Source organism: Triticum aestivum, chromosome 5D (assembly GCF_018294505.1).
Source record: "Triticum aestivum cultivar Chinese Spring chromosome 5D, IWGSC CS RefSeq v2.1, whole genome shotgun sequence".
Taxonomy (NCBI): Eukaryota; Viridiplantae; Streptophyta; class Magnoliopsida; order Poales; family Poaceae; genus Triticum; species Triticum aestivum.
The window spans coordinates 424,997,257-425,019,724 of NC_057808.1; the positions used below are offsets into that span (position 1 = coordinate 424,997,257).

Here is a 22,468-nt window from a genome sequence, read left to right on the forward strand (position 1 = left end):
CCACCTGAGGCGGCCACCCATACCAGCCCCTATGGTGGCGTCGCCCCTCTTTGCGTGTATGATTGGATAGTGAAAAATATTCCAGTGGCGCTTTTGATTTATCCACAGAATGGTTGAATTGCTTGTTTCTATGAACTGAGTTCGCCAATAATGTGAAGGATGCCAGTATTTTCATCCTATTGTAGATTGCTTAGATCTCGATATGCCAAAAGTAATCACATGAAATATATAGTAAAAGCCAGTGTGATGTGTTTGGCTACAACTAGTCTGACTACACGTCCTCATATAACATATCAAGGACGCACCATCTTACCAGATTAACCATTCGACTTACCCATGCAGTGTGGGAAGAAAGAAGTATTGGGACTGCGTATCCAAGCAATTGATGCCATGGACTCCTTTGTACAACCTTGTAAGCGAAAAAGAAGTTGCAGTGTGCCTGTACAAAGAACTAGCGTAAGTTCAGTTACCTGCTTCTCGGAATTTTAGTTAGCCACTTATTGCAAAATTGTTCAATTATGTTGCTTGGCTTAATTTAGTTTGCTACTGATTACATAATGGCACAGCCTGTTAATCATATTGTAGACTGCGCCTATCTATGTGTTTGATACTTACTGTTAAGAATTACCTGTTTGCCTTAACTTAAATATCTACTTGTTTGTTTAACTGCTTTGCTGCTGCAACAGTGGGTTACAATGATGTTAATAACTACTTTTCAGCATCCAATTGAAACTCTTTAATTCCTTGTTTGTTTAACTGGTTTGCTGTTATAACTCCCAGTTGAGATGTTTTGCTAACTTCAACTTTTCTGAATCCAATCGGACTTTAATGGCAAAACAGGTTAGCCCAAGATCAAAGAGCAAGGTCCCCATGGACGTTGCATCATCCCACAGCAGTGGCACCGGCCCAATCGTGCATTATGAATTTCCAACTGCTGATGCTCTAGAGGCTAAACTAGTGGTAGAAAGAGATTTTGCTTCTGCACTTAGAGATGAAGTTGACATGTTGAGGAAGCAAACAGCACAATCACAAGCAGTACTCAAGACGACCATTAAATATTTGGTGGATTTTTCAAAACGAAGCAAGCTGAGACTGACCAGATTGTTAAGGTCCTGAAGGACAAAAGGAAATTAAATTCCTACTTGATAAATCATAGGTGAAATGTTCTTTCCATAGTTGAATAACCTTTGTGTTGTCTGTTCATGTAATCAATCAAACCATTTGTTTTAGAGATCATGTAATAATTGTTTTTTTGTTTTTTGGTTTGTAATTTTATTTGAGCACAAGTCTGTATTAATTGATAAGACTCGGAGACATTTCATTTGGATTGTTGTGCCAGACCTACAAATATGCCAATCGGGCTGAATGTGCATTCAGCAATAGTAGTAGTATAGATGGACAATAAGTGGCACGCATCAGAAAGGGCCAAGATGCTGGCTAAAAAAAGGATGCTATTGTAGCCAAAAAAAAGTACAGCGGCCTGGCTTAGGTATGTTAGTTGATATTATTGATCCATATACTCTATAAGTGTTTATATGTCTGTTAGTTCTGTACATTCTTGGTTGATTGACTCGGTATTTGAATCTTGATACATCGCTTGTGTACATATCTAAATGGGAGTACACATTATGCTGCATGTGACATTTGAGTTGGACATGAAGTGTTCCAAATATTCGAATGCACCTTAAACTGGATTCTAGTTTCTGAATTTGAGTATCGGCATTTGTAAACCATATTCATATATGACAGTGGAATACATCTTTGTCGTCCTTTTGAAGATATATAAAAACACATAGAATGATTTATAAAGATTCATATAGGAATACAAAATGGATTCGAATTTAGTTGCCAGGGTAAACGTGGATGCTTATTGTCCCAAAATTCGAAAGAAGCAGCAAAATGTCCACTCCCACGTCGGTTGCCCGAAGCCAAGTGTTTGGGAGATGGAAATTACTGTCTACCCATTACACGGACAATCCATCGGCCCGATTTCCACTGCTCTAAATAGGGGTAGGTTAGTAACTTCAATTAGACGTGACACGACCGTCTCTGAGCCCATTCCGACATGGTGGGCGTCAAACATGGGCGGCAAAACTCATTTGATTCAAGCTCGTCCGAAAGACCTCTGTTTCTTCCTCCATTCCCCATTCATACACGGTGGGCGGCAAAACAAACTCGACTCGGCCGAAATCGATGTAGGCAAATATTTTCAATAGGGGCAGGTTTGTAACTTCATCAGACGTGACACAACCGCCCTACCTGTCAGCCCCGTTCATACACTGTGGGCGCCAACCACCCTCTCCTCGCCCGAAATCGCTCTGGGCAAATATTGGCGAGATGCGAGATTACCGTCCTATCCCCAACCGAGGAGACGTCCAAATTTTAAATGGGGGCTAAGTTTGTAACTTTCCCATATTTTAGACAGGCGCATCCCAAAAACATGGTTCCCCGTACCTCTCCCTCCATTTTCCCATTCATACACCGTCCGCGCTAGAACACCCCATCCCCACACCAAACTCCGTCCGCCACCCCATCCATCGCCGCCGTCCTCCACCACATCCATCGCCACCGTCCTCCACCATGCCGGAGTGCCTACCAAGACCGCGTCGTCCACTGCTAGAGATGGACGTTTCTCATCCACGGCGACGGACCAATAGCCTTGCATCGCGTCCTCTCGCTTCATCGGCGCCGTTGTCCTCTTTGTCGGGGCCGCTCACACGACCTTCTCTTCCACCGCAACGGGACTTATCCCCCGATGCACCCGTCTACCGTCGCAGATCTGCTTCAATGCCACCGATGGCCATCGCACCTCCGATGCCTACACGGCGCCGCAAGAGAGGTGGTACTTCATATCTCCTCAACTTTTTGATCTCAACCAGAAAATAGATCTTAACTTGGTTACTCTACATTCTTTTTAGCTCTTAGAATTTAGTTCTTAGTTCGAAGCAAAAAATGGATGCTAAATATCATTTCTCCGGTTTGTAGCTTCAAATCTGCCATGGCACAGCCATAATACGGTTTAATTGATCATGCTTAGGGTTTAATTGATCATGTTGGTTCCGTGGTGGTTTGTTTAATAGAAATCGGAGGGGAAACCCTCTTTTGCTAAAAAAATATGCTTAGAGTTTCCCCCTTTTATGATCACTATACGATCAGAATACGTGCTTCGTGTCATAATAACACTAGTCCACCCATCAAGCTAAACAAGCTTAGTTGTTCAAATACGAATATGATATTATTGAAACAGAGTTGTTTAATTGGTCAGCTAAATGTTCCTAAATTAGTTTCGAAAATGCATGTTCACCACTCGGGTGTGTATCTCTACAGGGTGCCCACGGTGGGCCGGCCCACCCTGGGATTTTGGGTTGTCCCAGGCCCCGATTCCCCTCTGTTCTGCTGCGCGCTTTCTGTTGGAAATATGCCCTAGAGGCAATAATAAATGGTTATTATTATATTTCTTTGTTCATGGTAATTGTCTATTGTTCATGCTATAATCGTATTGTCCGGAAATCGTAATACATGTGTGAATACATAGACCACAAAGTGTCCCTAGTAAGCCTCTAGTTGACTAGCTCGTTGATCAACCGATAGTCATGGTTTCCTGACTATGGACATTGGATGTCGTTGATAACGGGATCACATCATTAGGAGAATGATGTGATGGACAAGACCCAATCATAAGCATAGCATAAAAGATCGTGTAGTTTCGTTTGCTAGAGCTTTTCCAATGTCAAGTATCTTTTCCTTAGACCATGAGATCGTGCAACTCCCGGATACCGTAGGAGTGCTTTGGGTGTGCCAAACATCACAACGTAACTGGGTGAATATAAAGGTGCACTACGGGTATCTCCGAAAGTGTCTGCTGGGTTGGCATGGATCGAGACTGGGATTTGTCACTCCGTGTGACGGAGAGGTATCTCTGGGCCCACTCGGTAATGCATCATCAAAATGAGCTCAATGTGACTAAGGCGTTAGTCACGGGATCATGCATTGCGGTACGAGTAAAGAGACTTGCCGGTAACGAGATTGAACAAGGTATTGGGATACCGACGATCGAATCTCGGGCAAGTAACATACCGATTGACAAAGGGAAATTGCATACGGGATAGATTGAATCCTCGACACCGTGGTTCATCCGATGAGATCATCGTGGAACATGTGGGAGCCAACATGGGTATCCAGATCCCGCTGTTGGTTATTGACCGGAGAGGCGTCTCGGTCATGTCTGCATGTCTCCTGAACCCGTAGGGTCTACACACTTAAGGTTCGGTGACGCTAGGGTTGTAGAGATATGTGTATGCAGAAACCCGAAAGTTGTTCGGAGTCCCGGATGAGATCCCGGACGTCACAAGGAGTTCCGGAATGGTCCAGAGGTAAACAATTATATATAGGAAGTCAAGTTTCGGCCACCGGGAAAGTTTCGGGGGTTACCGGTATTGTACCGGGACCACCGGAAGGGTCCCGGGGGTCCACCGGGTGGGGCCACCTATCCCGGAGGGCCCCGTGGGCTGAAGTGGGAAGGGAACCAGCCCCTAGTGGGCTGGGCGCCCCCCATGGGCCTTCCCCCTGCGCCTAGGGTTGGAAACCCTAGGGCAAGGGGGCGCCCCACTTGCCTTGGGGGGGTAAGTCACCCCCCTGGCCGCCGCCCCCCATCTAGATGGGATCCCTGGCCGGCGCCCCCCCTCCCAGGGGGCATATATAAAGGGGGGGGGAGGGCAGCAGCAACACAGCCTTGGGCGCCTCCGTCCTCCCTGCTACACCTCTCTCTCTCTCTCTCGCAGAAGCTCGGCGAAGCCCTGCCGGAGACCCGCTACATCCACCACCACGCCGTCGTGCTGCTGGATCTCCATCAACCTCTCCTTCCCCCTTGCCGGATCAAGAAGGAGGAGACGTCGCTGCACCGGACGTGTGTTGAACGCGGAGGTGCCGTCCGTTCGACACTCGGTCATCGGTGATTTGGATCACGGCGAGTACGACTCCGTCATCCACGTTCATTGGAACGCTTCCGCTCGCGATCTACAAGGGTATGTAGATGCACTCCCTTCCCCTCGTTGCTAGTATACTGCATAGATGCATCTTGGTGAACGTAGGAAAATTTTAAAATTATGCTACGATTCCCAACAGTGGCATCATGAGCCAGGCCTATCCGTAGTTACTATGCACGAGTAGAACACAAAGCAGTTGTGGGCGTTGAGTTTGCCAATTCTTCTTGCCGCTACTAGTCGTTTCTTGTTTCGGCAGCATTGTAGGATGAAGCGGCCCAGACCGACCTTACACGTACGCTTACGTGAGACAGGTTCCACCGATTGACATGCACTAGTTGCATAAGGTGGCTAGCGGGTGTCTGTCTCTCCTACTTTAGTCGGAACGGATTCGATGAAAAGGGTCCTTATGAAGGGTAAATAGAAATTGGCAAATCACGTTGTGGTCATACGTAGGTAAGAAACGTTCTTGCTAGAAACCTACAAACCACGTAAAAACTTGCAACAACAATTAGAGGACGTCTAACTTGTTTTTGCAGCAAGTGCTATGTGATGTGATATGGCCAGAAGATGTGATGAATGATATATGTGATGTATGAGATTGATCATATTCTTGTAATAGGAATCACGACTTGCATGTCGATGAGTATGACAACCGGCAGGAGCCATAGGAGTTGTCTTTATTATTTTGTATGACCTGCGTGTCATTGAATAACGCCATGTAAATTACTTTACTTTGTTGCTAAACGCGTTAGCCATAGAAGTAGAAGTAATCGTTGGCGTGACGACTTCATGAAGACACAATGATGGAGATCATGATGATGGAGATCATGGTGTCATGCCGGTGACGAAGATGATCATGGTGCCCCGAAGATGGAGATCAAAGGAGCATAATGATATTGGCCATATCATGTCACTATTTGATTGCATGTGATGTTTATCATGTTTTTGCATCTTATTTGCTTAGAACGACGGTAGTAAGTAAGATGATCCCTTATGATAATTGCAAGAAAAGTGTTCCCCCTAACTGTGCACCGTTGCAAAGGTTCGTTGTTTCGAAGCACCACGTGATGATCGGGTGTGATAGATTCTACCGTTCGAATACAACGGGTGTTGACGAGCCTAGCATGTACAGACATGGCCTCGGAACACACGCAATACACTTAGGTTGACTTGACGAGCCTAGCATGTACAGACATGGCCTCGGAACACGGAGGACCGAAAGGTCGAGCATGAGTCGTATAGAAGATACGATCAACATGGAGATGTTCACCAATCTTGACTAGTCCGTCTCACGTGATGATCGGACACGGCCTAGTTAAACTCGGATCATGTTTCACTTAGATGACGAGAGGAATGTCTATCTGAGTGGGAGTTCATTAAATAATTTGATTTGATGAACTCAATTATCATGAACTTAGTCTAAAATCTTTACAGTATGTCTTATATATCAAATGGCCAACGTTGTCCTCAATTTCAACGCGTTCCTAGAGAAAACCAAGCTGAAAGATGATGGCAGCAACTATACGGACTGGGTCCGAAACCTGAGGCTCATCCTCATAGTAGCCAAGAAAGATTATGTCTTAGAAGCACCGCTAGGTGAAGCACCAATCCCAGAGAACCAAGACGTTATGAACGCTTGGCAGCAGCGTGCTGATGATTACTCCCTCGTTCAGTGCGGCATGCTTTACAGCTTAGAACCGGGTCTCCAAAAGTGTTTTGAGAAACATGGAGCATATGAGATGTTCGAGGAGCTGAAAATGGTTTTCCAAGCTCATGCCCGGGTCGAGAGATATGAAGTCTCCGACAAGTTCTTCAGCTGTAAAATGGAGGAGAATAGTTCTGTTAGTGAGCACATACTCAGAATGTCTGGGTTGCATAACCGCTTGTCTCAGCTGGGAGTTAATCTCCCGGATGACGCGGTCATTGACAGAATCCTCCAGTCGCTTCCACCAAGCTACAAGAGCTTTGTGATGAACTACAATAAGCAGGGGATGGAAAAGACCATTCCCGAGGTATATTCAATGCTAAAATCAGCGGAAGGGGAGATCAGAAAAGAACATCAAGTGTTGATGGTGAATAAAACCACTAAGTTCAAGAAGGGCAAGGGTAAGAAGAACTTCAAGAAGGAAGGCAAGGGAGTTGCCGCGCCTGGTAAGCCAGTTACTGGGAAGAAGTCAAAGAATGGACGCAAGCCCGGGACTGAGTGCTTTTATTGCAAGGGAAGTGGTAACTGGAAGCGGAACTGCCCCAAATATTTAGCGGACAAGAAGAAGGCCGGCAACACCCAAGGTATATGTGATATACAAGTAATTGATGTGTACCTTACCAGTACTCGTAGTAGCTCCTGGGTATTTGATACCGGTGCGGTTGCTCATATTTGTAACTCAAAACAGGAACTACGGAATAAACGGACACTGGCAAAGGACGAGGTGACGATGCGCGTCGGGAATGGTTCCAAGGTCGATGTGATCGCCGTCGGCACGCTACCTCTGCATCTACCTACGGGATTAGTTTTAAACCTCAATAATTGTTATTTAGTGCCAGCTTTGAGCATGAACATTGTATCTGGATCTCGTTTAATTCGAGATGGCTACTCATTTAAATCCGAGAATAATGGTTGTTCTATTTTTTTGAGAGATATGTTTTATGGTCATGCCCCACTGGTCAATGGTTTATTTTTGATGAATCTCGAACGTGATGTTACACATGTTCATAGTGTGAATACCAAAAGATGCAAAGTTGATAACGATAGTCCCACATACTTGTGGCACTGCCGCCTTGGTCACATTGGTGTCAAACGCATGAAGAAGCTCCATGCAGATGGACTTTTGGAGTCTCTTGATTACGAATCATTTGACACGTGCGAACCATGCCTCATGGGTAAGATGACCAAGACTCCGTTCTCCGGAACAATGGAGCGAGCAACCAACTTATTGGAAATCATACATACCGATGTGTGCGGTCCAATGAGTGTTGAGGCTCGCGGAGGGTATCGTTATGTTCTCACTCTCACTGATGACTTAAGTAGATATGGGTATGTCTACCTAATGAAACACAAGTCTGAAACCTTTGAAAAGTTCAAGGAATTTCAGTGTGAGGTTGAGAATCAACGTGACAGGAGAATAAAATTCTTACGATCAGATCGTGGTGGAGAATATTTAAGTCACGAGTTTGGTGCACACTTAAGGAAATGTGGAATAGTTTCACAACTCACGCCGCCTGGAACACCTCAGAGAAATGGTGTGTCCGAACGTCGTAATCGCACTCTATTGGATATGGTGCGATCTATGATGTCTCTTACCGATTTACCGCTCTCATTTTGGGGTTATGCTTTAGAGACTGCCGCATTCACTTTAAATAGGGCTCCGTCGAAATCCGTTGAGACGACACCGTATGAATTATGCTTTGGGAAGAAACCTAAGCTGTCGTTTCTAAAAGTTTGGGGATGCGATGCTTATGTCAAGAAACTTCAACCTGAAAAGCTCGAACCCAAGTCGGAAAAATGCGTCTTCATAGGATACCCTAAGGAAACTATTGGGTATACCTTCTACCACAGATCCGAAGGCAAGATCTTCGTTGCCAAGAACGGGTCCTTTCTAGAGAAGGAGTTTCTCGAAAGAATTGAGTGGGAGGACAGTGGAACTTGATGAGGTGATAGTCACCCCTTCCGAACCGGAAAGTAGCGCAGCGCGGGAAAATGTTCCTGTGGTGCCTACACCGACTAGGGAGGAAGTTAATGATGATGATCATGAAGCTTCGGATCAAGTTGCCACTGAACTTCGTAGGTCCACAAGGACACGTTCCGCACCAGAGTGGTACGGCAACCCTGTCCTGGAAATCATGTTGTTAGACAACGGTGAACCTTCGAACTATGAAGAAGCGATGGCGGGCCCGGATTCCGACAAATGGCTAGAAGCCATGAAATCCGAGATAGAATCCATGTATGAAAACAAAGTATGGACTTTGACTGACTTGCCCGATGAGCGGCGAGCCATAGAAAACAAATGGATCTTTAAGAAGAAGACGGACGCAGATGGTAATGTGACCATCTACAAAGCTCGACTTGTCGCTAAGGGTTATCGACAAGTTCAAGGGGTTGACTACGATGAGACTTTCTCACCCGTAGCAAAGCTGAAGTCCGTCCGAATCATGTTAGCAATTGCCGCATACTATGATTATGAGATATGGCAGATGGACGTCAAAACGGCATTCAATGGCTTCCTTAAGGAAGAGTTGTATATGATGCAGCCGGAAGGTTTTGTCGATCCTAAGAATGCTAACAAAGTATGCAAGCTCCAGCGCTCAATCTATGGGCTGGTGCAGGCATCTCGGAGTTGGAACATTCGCTTTGATGGGATGATCAAAGCGTTTGGGTTTACACAGACTTATGGAGAAGCCTGTGTTTACAAGAAAGTGAGTGGGAGCTCTGTAGCATTTCTCATATTATATGTGGATGACATACTATTGATGGGAAATGATATAGAATTCTTGGAAAGTATTAAGGCCTATTTGAATAAGTGTTTTTCAATGAAGGACCTTGAAGAAGCTGCTTATATATTAGGCATCAAAATCTATAGAGATAGATCAAGACGCCTCATTGGTCTTTCATAGAGTACATACCTTGACAAGATATTGAAGAAGTTCAATATGGATCAGTCCAAGAAGGGGTTCTTGCCTGTATTGCAAGGTGTGCAGTTGAGCACGGCTCAATGCCCGACCACGGCAGAAGATAGAGAAAAGATGAGTGTCATCCCCTATGCCTCGGCCATAGGGTCTATTATGTATGCCATGCTGTGTACCAGACCTGATGTAAACCTTGCCGTAAGTTTGGTAGGAAGATACCAAAGTAATCCCGGCATGGAACACTGGACAGCGGTCAAGAATATCCTGAAGTACCTGAAGAGGACTAAGGATATGTTTCTCGTTTATGGAGGTGACGAAGAGCTCGTCGTAAAGGGTTACGTCGACGCTAGCTTCGACACAGATCTGGATGACTCGAAGTCACAAACCGGATACGTGTATATTTTGAATGGAGGAGCAGTAAGCTGGTGCAGTTGCAAGCAAAGCGTCGTGGCGGGATCTACATGTGAAGCGGAGTACATGGCAGGCTCGGAGGCAGCACAGGAAGCAGTCTGGATGAAGGAGTTCATTACCGACCTAGGGGTGATTCCCAATGCGTCGGGCCCGATGACTCTCTTCTGTGACAACACTGGAGCTATTGCCCTTGCGAAGGAGCCCAGGTTTCACAGGAAGACCAGGCATATCAAGCGTCGCTTCAACTCCATTCGTGAAAGTGTTCAAAATGGAGACATAGATATTTGTAAAGTACACACGGACCTGAATGTAGCAGATCCGTTGACTAAACCTCTCCCTAGGGCAAAACATGATCAACACCAGGACGCAATGGGTGTTCGATTCATTACAATGTAACTAGATTATTGACTCTAGTGCAAGTGGGAGACTGTTGTAAATATGCCCTAGAGGCAATAATAAATGGTTATTATTATATTTCTTTGTTCATGGTAATTGTCTATTGTTCATGCTATAATTGTATTATCCAGAAATCGTAATACATGTGTGAATACATAGACCACAAAGTGTCCCTAGTAAGCCTCTAGTTGACTAGCTCGTTGATCAACCGATAGTCATGGTTTCCTGACTATGGACATTGGATGTCATTGATAACGGGATCACATCATTAGGAGAATGATGTGATGGACAAGACCCAATCCTAAGCATAGCATAAAAGATCGTGTAGTTTCGTTTGCTAGAGCTTTTCCAATGTCAAGTATCTTTTCCTTAGACCATGAGATCGTGCAACTCCCGGATACCGTAGGAGTGCTTTGGGTGTGCCAAACGTCACAACGTAACTGGGTGACTATAAAGGTGCACTACGGGTATCTCCGAAAGTGTCTGTTGGGTTGGCACGGATCGAGACTGGGATTTGTCACTCCGTGTGACGGAGAGGTATCTCTGGGCCCACTCGGTAATGCATCATCAAAATGAGCTCAATGTGACTAAGGCGTTAGTCACGGGATCATGCATTGCGGTACGAGTAAAGAGACTTGCCGGTAACGAGATTGAACAAGGTATTGGGATACCGACGATCGAATCTCGGGCAAGTAACATACCGATTGACAAAGGGAAATTGCATACGGGATTGATTGAATCCTCGACACCATGGTTCATCTGATGAGATCAACGTGGAACATGTGGGAGCCAACATGGGTATCCAGATCCCGCTGTTGGTTATTGACCGGAGAGGCGTCTCGGTCATGTCTGCATGTCTCCCGAACCCGTAGGGTCTACACACTTAAGGTTCGGTGACGCTAGGGTTGTAGAGATATGTGTATGCGGAAACCCGAAAGTTGTTCGGAGTCCCGGATGAGATCCCGGACGTCACGAGGAGTTCCGGAATGGTCCGGAGGTAAAGAATTATATATAGGAAGTCAAGTTTCGGCCACCGGGAAAGTTTCGGGGGTTACCGGTATTGTACCGGGAACACCGGAAGGGTCCCGGGGGTCCACCGGGTGGGGCCACCTATCCCGGAGGGCCCCGTGGGCTGAAGTGGGAAGGGAACCAGCCCCTAGTGGGCTGAGCGCCCCCCCATGGGCCTTCCCCCTGCGCCTAGGGTTGGAAACCCTAGGCAAGGGGGCGCCCCACTTGCCTTGGGGGGTAAGTCACCCCCCTGGCCGCCGCCCCCCATCCAGATGGGATCCCTGGCCGGCGGCCCCCCTCCCAGGGGGCCTATATAAAGGGGGGGAGGGAGGGCAGCAGCAACACAGCCTTGGGCGCCTCCGTCCTCCCTGCTACACCTCACTCTCTCTCGCAGAAGCTCGGCGAAGCCCTGCCGGAGACCCGCTACATCCACCACCACGCCGTCGTGCTGCTAGATCTCCGTCAACCTCTCCTTCCCCCTTGCTGGATCAAGAAGGAGGAGACGTCGCTGCACCGTACGTGTGTTGAACGCGGAGGTGTCGTCCGTTCGGCACTCGGTCATCGGTGATTTGGATCACGGCGAGTACGACTCCGTCATCCACGTTCATTGGAACGCTTCCGCTCGCGATCTACAAGGGTATGTAGATGCACTCCCTTCCCCTCGTTGCTAGTATACTCCATAGATGCATCTTGGTGAACGTAGGAAATTTTTAAAATTATGCTACGATTCCCAACACTTTCGATCTCTACTCGCCCCCAGCCGCCTGCCTCGCCGGCGACTTGCCGTCCCCGGACGGCATGACTCTAGGAGGAGACGCCGGAATAACAGGAGGCTAGGAGCCGCTCGCCCAACAGCGTCACCGCTGCCCGGGCGCGCCGCCGTGCCTACCTTCCCAGTCGGTTCAGGGCTCAGGCGTGCAGCACCCACCAAGCCAACCCGATTTATCCTGAGATACGTCCTCAACACTCAGCAGCCACTCCTCATCACCCATTTTCAAAATTAATTCATTACTCATTAGGCAGGACTGTCATTAGGTTTTGTTGTGTGCTTACTGATACCTACACTTAATGATTCAGATGTATTTCGGTAATCTTTAGTACCTCTAAAGTTCACAGGGTTTTCAAAATTCCGGCCCTCAAAACAGAAACTAGTCATTTTGGATTTTTGGTCGTAGTGACATTGACCCAGATTACTACTGCAAGCCAGGTTTGTTGACAATTTTACTTGTCTTTCTTACTCATTCGATATAATATCCAATTATTCACGTCGATTAGTTGCAAACAGTAAGTGCTAGACAAACTTCTTCATTCAGATTTTGGACGGTCTCTTACTGCAGTTACAATTCGGCATACTTGTCCTAGTAAGCTCACAATTAAATGATTGATTCACTACATCTATGCTTGCCTTGTCATATTTGTTGTCAATATTCTTTTAGGGTGGACCACCCTGTTTTTAAATACTGGAACCGTAGACATGAGTGAATAGTACTTCTCTATGTGATCTCTTCCATCATGTGTGGGTAACGAACACTGCATTGTATAGAAAGAAAGTGTCATTTCCAGCTTTTACATAGGTTTCGATCTTTTACATGGAATACAATCTGCCTACTTGCTTTGTGTCGCACTACCAACACTCCACCCTTGAAGCTAAACATTACGCCACTCATAATTGCTTAGTTTATTTGTTCAAATACGAATTTCATATGATTCTAATGTTCCTACTTCAGTTTTGAAATGTGTGCTTGCCTGTTATAGAGACATAAGGGGTTTGTATTTCTGTGTGTGGTCTGGTCAGCACGGTTGGGGAGGTGAACTTTGCATATGCAGGGGTTTATAGGGAGACACTCTCCGAGTTGAATCCGCAATGCATTCCATAGATAATCTGACTACTTTTTATGTTTTCATGAATCTCAGATTCTGAACAGCATCATAATGATTATGAGCTTGCACGCATGAAAAGAATAAAGCAGAACAATGCCATGGCTGTCAAACTTGGCATTAAGGGACTGAAATCAAGTCTGGATGCAATGCAATGCAAACGCTCTCCACCTACAGATTCATGCCCAGAATATGATCCTAACAGTGATTCTGAGCTAGAGGGAGACCTAAGTCAATGTAGCTCCCTAGTGGAGGAGTCAGAGGAAGATGCCCTATCTTATTCACCCATCAAGGTACTTGCTCTAAATTTCCAAGGTTACATTGCTCGCACATATCTTGCAACTGATGCTTTGCATTGCTTCTACTTTGTTGAACTGCCATTAGCTTAGTTTACACATCGTGTATGTGAATACGCCCTGCCTATCCATTTTCAGTACATATTCCATCTATCATCATACCATATTTATCCATTCAAATGTTGTTCTTGTGTATCAGACGTTCAAAAGGAAGAGGGCGATTGCTGATCGTGGAGGAGCACAAGCAAAGTATTTGGAAAAGGTAGTGGCACCTGATAAATCAAATAGCCCATTAGGTGTAGTTGCAATATCACCTGACCCACAAAATACCCCAACTCTAGCAGACTCTAGCCCTACTACACTGGTCATTTCTGATGCCCCAACTCAGCAGACCCCAACTGCAGCAAACAGTATGATTATGCCAGTTGACATAGCACCAGCTGTACGACGCAAAACCCCCATTCCAGCAAAGAGTACACCAAATAAAGTTGCCAAATCCCTTTTTGAACCAGAGAGAGCCCCAATTGCAGCAAATAGGACCCCTGTTCCATTTCTTCCCAGTTTAGAAGACGAAGCTTATGTTGTTGTCAGGAACTTTGTGCGCATCTTTCCTTCATGGAAAGATTATACCACAGACACAGAACAATTTCCAGTCTTCCTCCGCAACTTACGCGTAAGTAATGTACTAATGTTATTCATGGTCATTACTGCATATGTTTCTGCTGACAGAAGACGCAATATTTCATTCTTTTAAATAGGCGAGGAGCAAACTGGATTGTTAGCAGAAGAACATTCGTTCTCAAGGGACCACAGAATCTCGCAACTATACTGCACACTGCATTGCTCTTGTGAGTACGTCTTGCCCTGTATGACCATACTTACTTTCATAGCTGTTTGATTATGTAGCATCACTGCACATGTTAGCCTCATAATCGTCCATTTGGTGGACATTATAAGATCCGTATGGACTCTTACATAAATTTAGAATGAACCCAATGCTTTTGAAGAGGTTTAGCTCTGCAGTCCTCTTGTAAGGACTGAACGTGGTCTATCACTGTACTTACATTAACAGCTACTCCCTCCGTCCCATAATATAAGAACGTTTTGTACAGTACACCAGTGTTCAAAACACTCTTGTATTATGGGAAGAGGGATTGGTTCATTACTTAGCATTCTGCATCTTATCTCCCTCGCCCACCATTTACTAAAAAAGATCAGATCTATATTTAATCTTACCAACGAGTAGAATACACAGACAATGCCACTGCAGAAGTGTAGCCCATTGCTCTTGTCAGTACATTTTGTCCTGTAACGCTTGTACTTCCAGGGATTGGTAGTTGATTATGTAGCATCAATCTGCATCTTATCTTCATTATCCTCTATCCCTTCCAGTATTATCATATCTATAATTACTCTCTACAAAATGTAGAGTATAGGCAATGCTTATGAAGAAGATTCTGTGGTGAAATTCTTGAGTTATCCTTCCCTTGACATGGAGAAGGGCATTATAAAGCCGGTGTTAACTGTTAATGTAAGTCAGTCCTTCTAAAGCCTTTATCCTCAACTGCTGTTTAATTTGCTCATACTCCCTATCGTTTACTGCTGTTTAGTTTGCTGTTTCTACCAAAATGCATGTTCGTAAGAACCGTAAGTTCTAAGTTTTACTTGTAAAACCAAATTCCTTATTCATACCATGCACATTACTTAATACTCCCTATATGTATGCTTGTTTTTGTGGATCTATAATCCAGTGTGTGGTGAAGCAGCCCACGTTTGCACCTTGTCATCTCCTGTTTTATCTTACTGATGTGGCTGATGATATGAACAACATGCCATGCACATTATCCAAAATAGATACAATGATTTTCTTTGCCCTTCATCTATGCTTGTTATGTTGACATGGTAATCCAGTAGTGTGGTGAAGCTCCCCGCATTATGAACAATGCCAAATTATGTTATTGATATTTTGAACTTACTCTTTATTTTCTAATTTGAAATTGGATAGAATTGACAGAACAGTTATCATCTTTGTTTATACACGTGCAAAACTTGTCATCTCTCTGCTTTCTTTCAGGGTGATATGCCTAATGGCATGCACAAGTCTGCTGAAGGCTGTGAGACAAACCCAACATATATTGCAGCAAAAAGGCAAAACATCTTGAAGATAGCGAGACAACCCCAAAGTCTTGTCTTGATGCAGTGTTCAAGTTACTTGAGACTAACAGTCAGACAAGCTTATAGAATTCATTGTCTGAATCAGTTCAACTTCTTCAGTCCCAAGTTCTAGCAGAAAGGCATTCTGCAACTCAACTTCGACTTGAAGTCCTATCTCTAAGAAAGATTGCGGAGAACACCAATGAGAACCTCATCGCTAAAAAGCTACACCTGGAAGCTATGACCGACATGCTAGGCCGGTCTCACAGCCTTGCTCAGCAGCTTGCGCAACAGTTCCCCCGCAAGGCTAACCTTTCTTGAACTGTCTTGGAAGTGGTATCGGTTCAGTATTATTTTGTTACGCTGCAATGGTGCCCAGATTTTGTAATCTGCTTCTTCGTTGCGCCTTATGATCACTGGTGGCGAACTTTGATGCCTAGTGGATGTAATATGTGTAATAGCCGTGATAGCCTAGCATAAGTTGCTTGCTTATTTATTTCCTTGTTGTCTTGTTTATTTGTTTGCTTGTAGTCAGTGCAGTTCTTTTTCCGCGGTTTGCTAGTGGCTGCAATAACCTATTTTTTAAAACTAGGCCACAATAATCATGGGCTAATATTTACTGTAGTGACACTGGGCCTCCTACGGGCCGTAGAAACAGTGGGCCTTCTACGGGCCGTAGAAACAGCAGGCCTTCTACGGGCCATAGAAACAATGGGCCTTCTACGGGCGGTAGAAACAATGGGCCTTCTACGGGCCGTATCATCAATGGACCTTATACGAGCCATATGCTCGATTGGCCAAACATGGGCCAATAACAGGCCGCATTATGGCCGTAAACGGGCTAGAGTTGGAATCGTCCGTTCATGGGCCGACCATAACGGGCCATCGTCAATAGGCCGTATTTGATGACGCTATGAAAACGGCCCAATGTATTAACGGACCACAAACGGGCCGACTGTAACCACGGGCTGAATTTGGCCCACAAGCAGAAAATGACAGTAACGGGCCGTAAGTAAACGAATGCTGGAAATGAGCCCAAGAATAAATGGGCTCTGAGAAGGCCGAAAGATAACATGGGCTGGAAACGGCCCAACAGAATAACGGGCCGTTAATGGATATAAAGTGATACACTGTTCATTACGGGCCAGTTTCACCAGGGGCCGTTAATGGGTGTGAAGTGATACACTGTTCATTACGGGCCAGTTTCACCACAGGCCGTTAATAGGCCAAGGGTTACATAGGGCCTCATATGGGCCGAAAGACGTCATGGGCATACATGGGCCAGAAGTGAAAACGGGCTGGAATCATATTGGATGGCCCAGATGACGCTACTGGGCCTAATTCGGATAGGGCGTAACGGGCCTTGGGTTAGCGGGTTGTAAATGGGCTATATGCGAATAGGCCGTTAACAGGCTTTCCATGGGCCGGCCCGCCACCTTTTGACCAAGTCAAACGGGCCGGCCTTTTCACAGGAATGGGCCTCTGTTGGGCCGTGCCACGTGTGAACGTATCATAGGCGCCTTCTGTCCAATGAGTGGATGACATCTGTCCCAATGATGAGCCGACACGTGTTTCCTCCAGCCAATGATGATTTTACACGTGGAAAATCCCCATTGGTCGGAACTGTTAACGGGTTATCGGATCCAAAACCCGACCCGATAGCTTAACGGCGTTCCGTTACGGTGGATGCCACGTGTCGGTCACCCTTGACGAAAGCACTTCTGTGACGTGCGATTTATCGTCATGGAAGTGGACACTTCCATGATGATAATTTTGGTAATGTCATGGAACACTTCTACGACAGCACAGGTATGACTATCTTGATTCTGTCATAAATTTGTCATGGATGTACATGCATGACAAAAAACGCGACCTACTGTGACAAACACGTATCATCACGGAAGTGTATTTTTTTGTAGTGGGCAAAGGTTGCTATATTGGTGCAACGAGACCAAGACCAGGAGGACAGCAAGACGGAGGTCATCGTGGAGCCCAAGACGGCGTCACCACCAGAGCTTTTCGCAGGAGAAGACCACTTTTGTCAGGATAGCTTATACTAGCTCTCCCCCTTCAAATTTGCGCGCCGTTGTTGGCTCCCTTCTCACTCGATATTTGGGAAGAGGACCAGAGCCTATATAAGTAGAGCTAGCCATCAAAGTAGGGGCATCTCATCTTAGCTTGATCCAACCCGATCGAGAGCCTACCCTAGCCACAAGAACACCTCAACCTCAGGAGGTTGTTCTTCCCTTGTACTGTTCATCATCAGCCCTAGAGGCAATCCACCACCACACTGGAGTAGGGTATTACACCACAATGGTGGCCCGAACCAGTATAAACCTCGTGTCTTTCTGTGTTGTGAGTTCGTCGAGTTCGTCCGCGAGATCTTAGCGAGCTAGGGCATAGATCGGTAGGAGGGAAAGACTTCGCGCGCACCCCAGTGTTCGAACCTTAAGGGTTTGCCGGAACCCCACATCCGACATTTGGCGCGCCAGGTAGGGGTGCGCCGGAGCTCCTCTCCACCAACCTGCGCCCCGTGCCGCCGCACTACACTCCCATGGCTGGTGCCCCGCCATCCACCTCTGCGACCGACGTCGGCATCGGGGCATCTGGGTACCGAGCCCTGGCCCCCGCCCTGCACCGAGTGCGGTGGCCGACCAAGTTCAAGCCGGAGATGCCACCGCGTTACGACGGCGCGGCAGACCCGACACTGTTCCTGCTGGCGTACGAGGAGGCTCTCCTCAAAGCCGGAGCCAACGACAAGATCATGGCCAACTGGTTCCCCATGGCCCTTGCCGGCGAGCCACGTGCCTGGCTGCTCAACCTCCCGGGATCCACAGTGGCTTCCTGGGGGGGAACTCTATGACCTCTTCACCGATAGCTACGTGGTGCCAGCGCACCATGCGGTCGCGGCCGTGCTGGGCGGCTCTCAAGCACCGCCTTCAGATCGCCACGTCAAACCATTTCTCCGTCAGATCGGGGCCGCCTCCAAGCGCCCGGGGGCTCCGCCAGGTTGGGCTGCCCCAGAGGCCGACCTCACCTTCGACTCAGAAGACCACCCCGGCTCCACCGCCGGCTCCGGCATGCTCCCAATGCTCTGCACGCCCACCATCTGCAACGTGGCCGGCACCAAGACACTCATCGACGGCAGTGCCGGCCTCAACTTGCTCTCCGTAGAAGCCTTCAGCCTTCTTCACGTGCCGCTCGAGCGGCTCGACCTCAGCAAGCCCTTTTCGGGAGTGGGTGGCGGAGCTGCCCACTCTCTAGGGCAGATCCGCCTCCCTGTCACCTTCGGCACACGCGACAACTACCGCACCGAGCTCATCGACTTCAACGTCGCGCACATCCACCTGCCATACAATGCCATCCTCGGGTATCCAGCCCTGGCCAAGTTCACGGCAGTCACTCATCATGGCTACAACGTTCTCAAGATGCCGGGAAGCGGAGGAATCATCACGGTCCCGTGTGAAGAGAGGGATGTGGTGTGGTCCCTCGAGCACGCCTTTCAAGCCGCAACAATCGACGACCCCGACAGCAGAAGTGAAGGCCCTCCGGAGGACATCCCCAAGAAGAAGCAGCCGCGCCGCGCAGGACCTCAGGAGGATGGCGTCGCGGCAGGGGCCTCATCTGGATCGGCGTCCGTCTCAGGGGCGCCTCCCTCCATTGCATAGGAAAGCGCGCCCGGCGCCCTCCTCGGGCAGGGCTCGGGGGCTCTCTCCTAGAGGGCCTCTGACCTTGCCAACCTCATGAGGGAGGCGCTTGGGCACCACTTGAAAGTGTGCTTCGCGGCACATGTTCCTCAGGAGAGCACAGGGCAGGGAGTGCCCACCACTCAGGAGTTCGTCACCAAGACCACCCAGGAACTGCAAGACGCAAGAGCCATGCGCGGCGACCGCCGTTCACGAGGCACAGCTCCCCATCCTGGCGAGGATGCTGGGCTGCGTGTCTGCATCGACGTCCCAGGGCTCACACTACTAGAAACAGTAGCATTAACGACCATCAAGAAAAACTGTTGGTCGTTGAAAATGTGAGCGAGTCCCCGCGCACTAGAACCGGGCTACGAAATACCTTTAACAAACAATAGCACGTGTGCCGTCGTTATCCACTTATCCTTGTGATCTCTATTTGTACATAGATCAATCTAAGGTCACCCCCGCTTTTATCTCTCCTCCGTAACACAAGCTGGATTTTCCACAAGTCCTGACGCATACTGTTGATAACATCCATCCGATAACCCTGCGTGTAACAAGAAAAAACAAATCTGTTAGGATCTCATCCCGATGTGCCTCTTTTTTTCCTCTCCTCCCTTGTTTAATCCTTGGCGACTCCATCTATCCCATCTCCCTCATGGTCACCTGCGCCTCTCGACCCAAGCGCTCCTTGCTGCAGCCTGCATCATACCGGTCGCCCAGACGTCGGTGCGCCTTGCCGCAGCCAGTACCTTGCCGGCCGCCTCGACCCCGGCACGCCCACACTGCAGCCTGCACCTTGCCGTCTGCCTTAACCATGGCATGTGCATGATGCAGTCTACACACGCGAGGTAATTTGGGATGTGTAGCTGCTATTCGTACAGTTTTCGTTGCCTGTGGGTTGATATACGGGCCAGGATTTTGCCTCTGTTGGTCAATGATTTTAATCAACAGAAGGGCATTAGTACCATGTGAAAGGATTCATGGTCGGTGGTTTTTTAATTTTTGGTTTCATTCTGCTTTAGCTGTTGTACTAGTCTAGTCGTCCTTTAGAGTTCATTACTCTACTGATCTATCCGGTTAGACAATGATTTTATTCAAATACTCATGTACTCCCTCCGTTCTAAAATAGATGACTCAACTTTGTACTAACTTTAATACAAAGTTGGGTCATCTATTTTGGAACGGAGGGAGTATATCATTATGTGAGATATTGAACTAAGACGTCCATGGCTCTGTGCTTACCACGTGGTTTTAAAATGTTTTTTTCTTCTGATTGGTACTGAAACTACCTGCATCTAGCTAAAACTAACACGAGGGGTTACCTTGGTTACAAATTTGGAACTTGTTCGCATTGCTCTTACACAAGCACCTTATGAACTGGAATTAATTAATTTCTGCCTGTAATTCAATGTTTTGTTTTGCAGGGAAAAAGCGGGCTTAACTAAGTAGCAACCCTCGTGAAAGCCAATTCGAGTAAGTTGTTCTCATACACATTCGTGCGATTTTTTTTACATGGACTGACTTTTATAAATTATTCAACGTTTTGTAGAGTCGATGGTCTACCATAAGTTATAGAAACACGAGGAGGCATTGGAATCGCCAAAGCAGACATCCATGACAACAATGATGGCGTCCCTCGACTGAAGATTAATATATTTTATCTTTTTAGTTTTCTCGTTTTCCAATTAGAGATGAGGAAGTACATTGGTCCTCTATAGATAGATTTTGACTCATATTTTTTAACTGATAAGTACTTTTAGTATTGTAGTTTGGAATTCTGTTACGTTATATTATTTCTTATTAATAAAGAAGTTCATATATTCTTTCATTATTCAAAAATTTGTGGCTATATTGATTTCTATGTCAATCTTCAAATGTTGTATGATACATAGAGTGGTCGTCAACGATTCTAAAGGTTGTCGAACATGAAGTTCTACAAAAACAAAAGTGATCGCCATTTAAAAAACAAGTGGTAGCTAAAAATTAACCAAATGGTAGTAAAGATAATGGTCATCAATAATATGACGTGTCCATTAATGATAATTCTTTCACCACGGGAAAATTATGAACGAGGACAAATGGTTGTTGATACTAGAAGTGTGGTCGTCGTTGCCTCAGGATTAACGACAACAAACCATCCTGTCGTTACAAGAATAACGACCGGAAAAATACTTTTAACGACGGAGCCTATCACGACCACCACATTGTAGTCGTTACTGATCTTTAACGACCAGAATATGACATTTAACGACCACATATACCATCTTTAAAAATCATTTCCCTAGTAGTGTCAACAGGGCCGCATCTCAGGAGCGCTTCTAGCCATCGCGTGTGGGCCGCTGCAAGGGCCCACCACACAGCTACGTTCGCATGCCCTTCGGCTTGCCGAGCGTGGCGTCAGCCTATCAACGCGACCTGCGGTGTGTCCTGGCGGCTCAGGAGGCCAGGTACCATGCCGTCCTGGAGGAGATGGAGACGGTCTTCAGGGAACCTCCCGAGCCCCGAGAGCCTCCCGAGGCTCAGTGTCCCGGTGGCTCATGAGGAGTCATTTCTTCGACGCACGCCTTCAGCTGCACCAACTCTACTTCGTCTACAGAACCAGGTGACATCTTCCAAGCTCGTTTAGCTGGGAGCGCCCCTCGGGCTGCATTATTCCCAGGCCACATGGGTCCATCCCTGTGGCATGTATCCCTTTTGCTTATGTCTTTAGCTTACCTTGCTGGGGGCGCCCCTCGGGCTGCATCATCCCCAAGCCGCTCGGGCCGGACCCAGTGGCATGTATCTTCCTGCATTTACCTAAGCTGATCTGCTTTCCATGCGTAACCTGCCAACTGCTACCACCTGCCCGATCATCGCCTCCCCCGGGGCCTCCACACAGGCACGGCGCTGGTGCATGGGTCCGTCCCTGTCACGTCGACAAACTTGAGCGGTCGAGCTCTGGCTCGCGGCACGCCCCGCGCACGTCTCCTCACCAGGCCCTCAGTGCCTTCATCTCATCCGGAGCAACCAGCGGCAGGCTGACAGCTGT

The 22,468-nt window shown here is 47.1% G+C and overlaps 1 long non-coding RNA gene across 1 annotated transcript; it reads left to right on the forward strand.

Annotated features, from left to right (window-relative positions):
• The first annotated feature begins 19,945 nt into the window (after positions 1-19,945).
• On the forward strand, positions 19,946-21,271 carry LOC123125262 (uncharacterized). Its single transcript, XR_006461364.1, has 3 exons — positions 19,946-20,288; positions 20,865-20,913; positions 20,990-21,271. It is a non-coding gene; the product is annotated as an uncharacterized lncRNA (long non-coding RNA).
• The last annotated feature ends 1,197 nt before the right edge of the window (positions 21,272-22,468 follow it).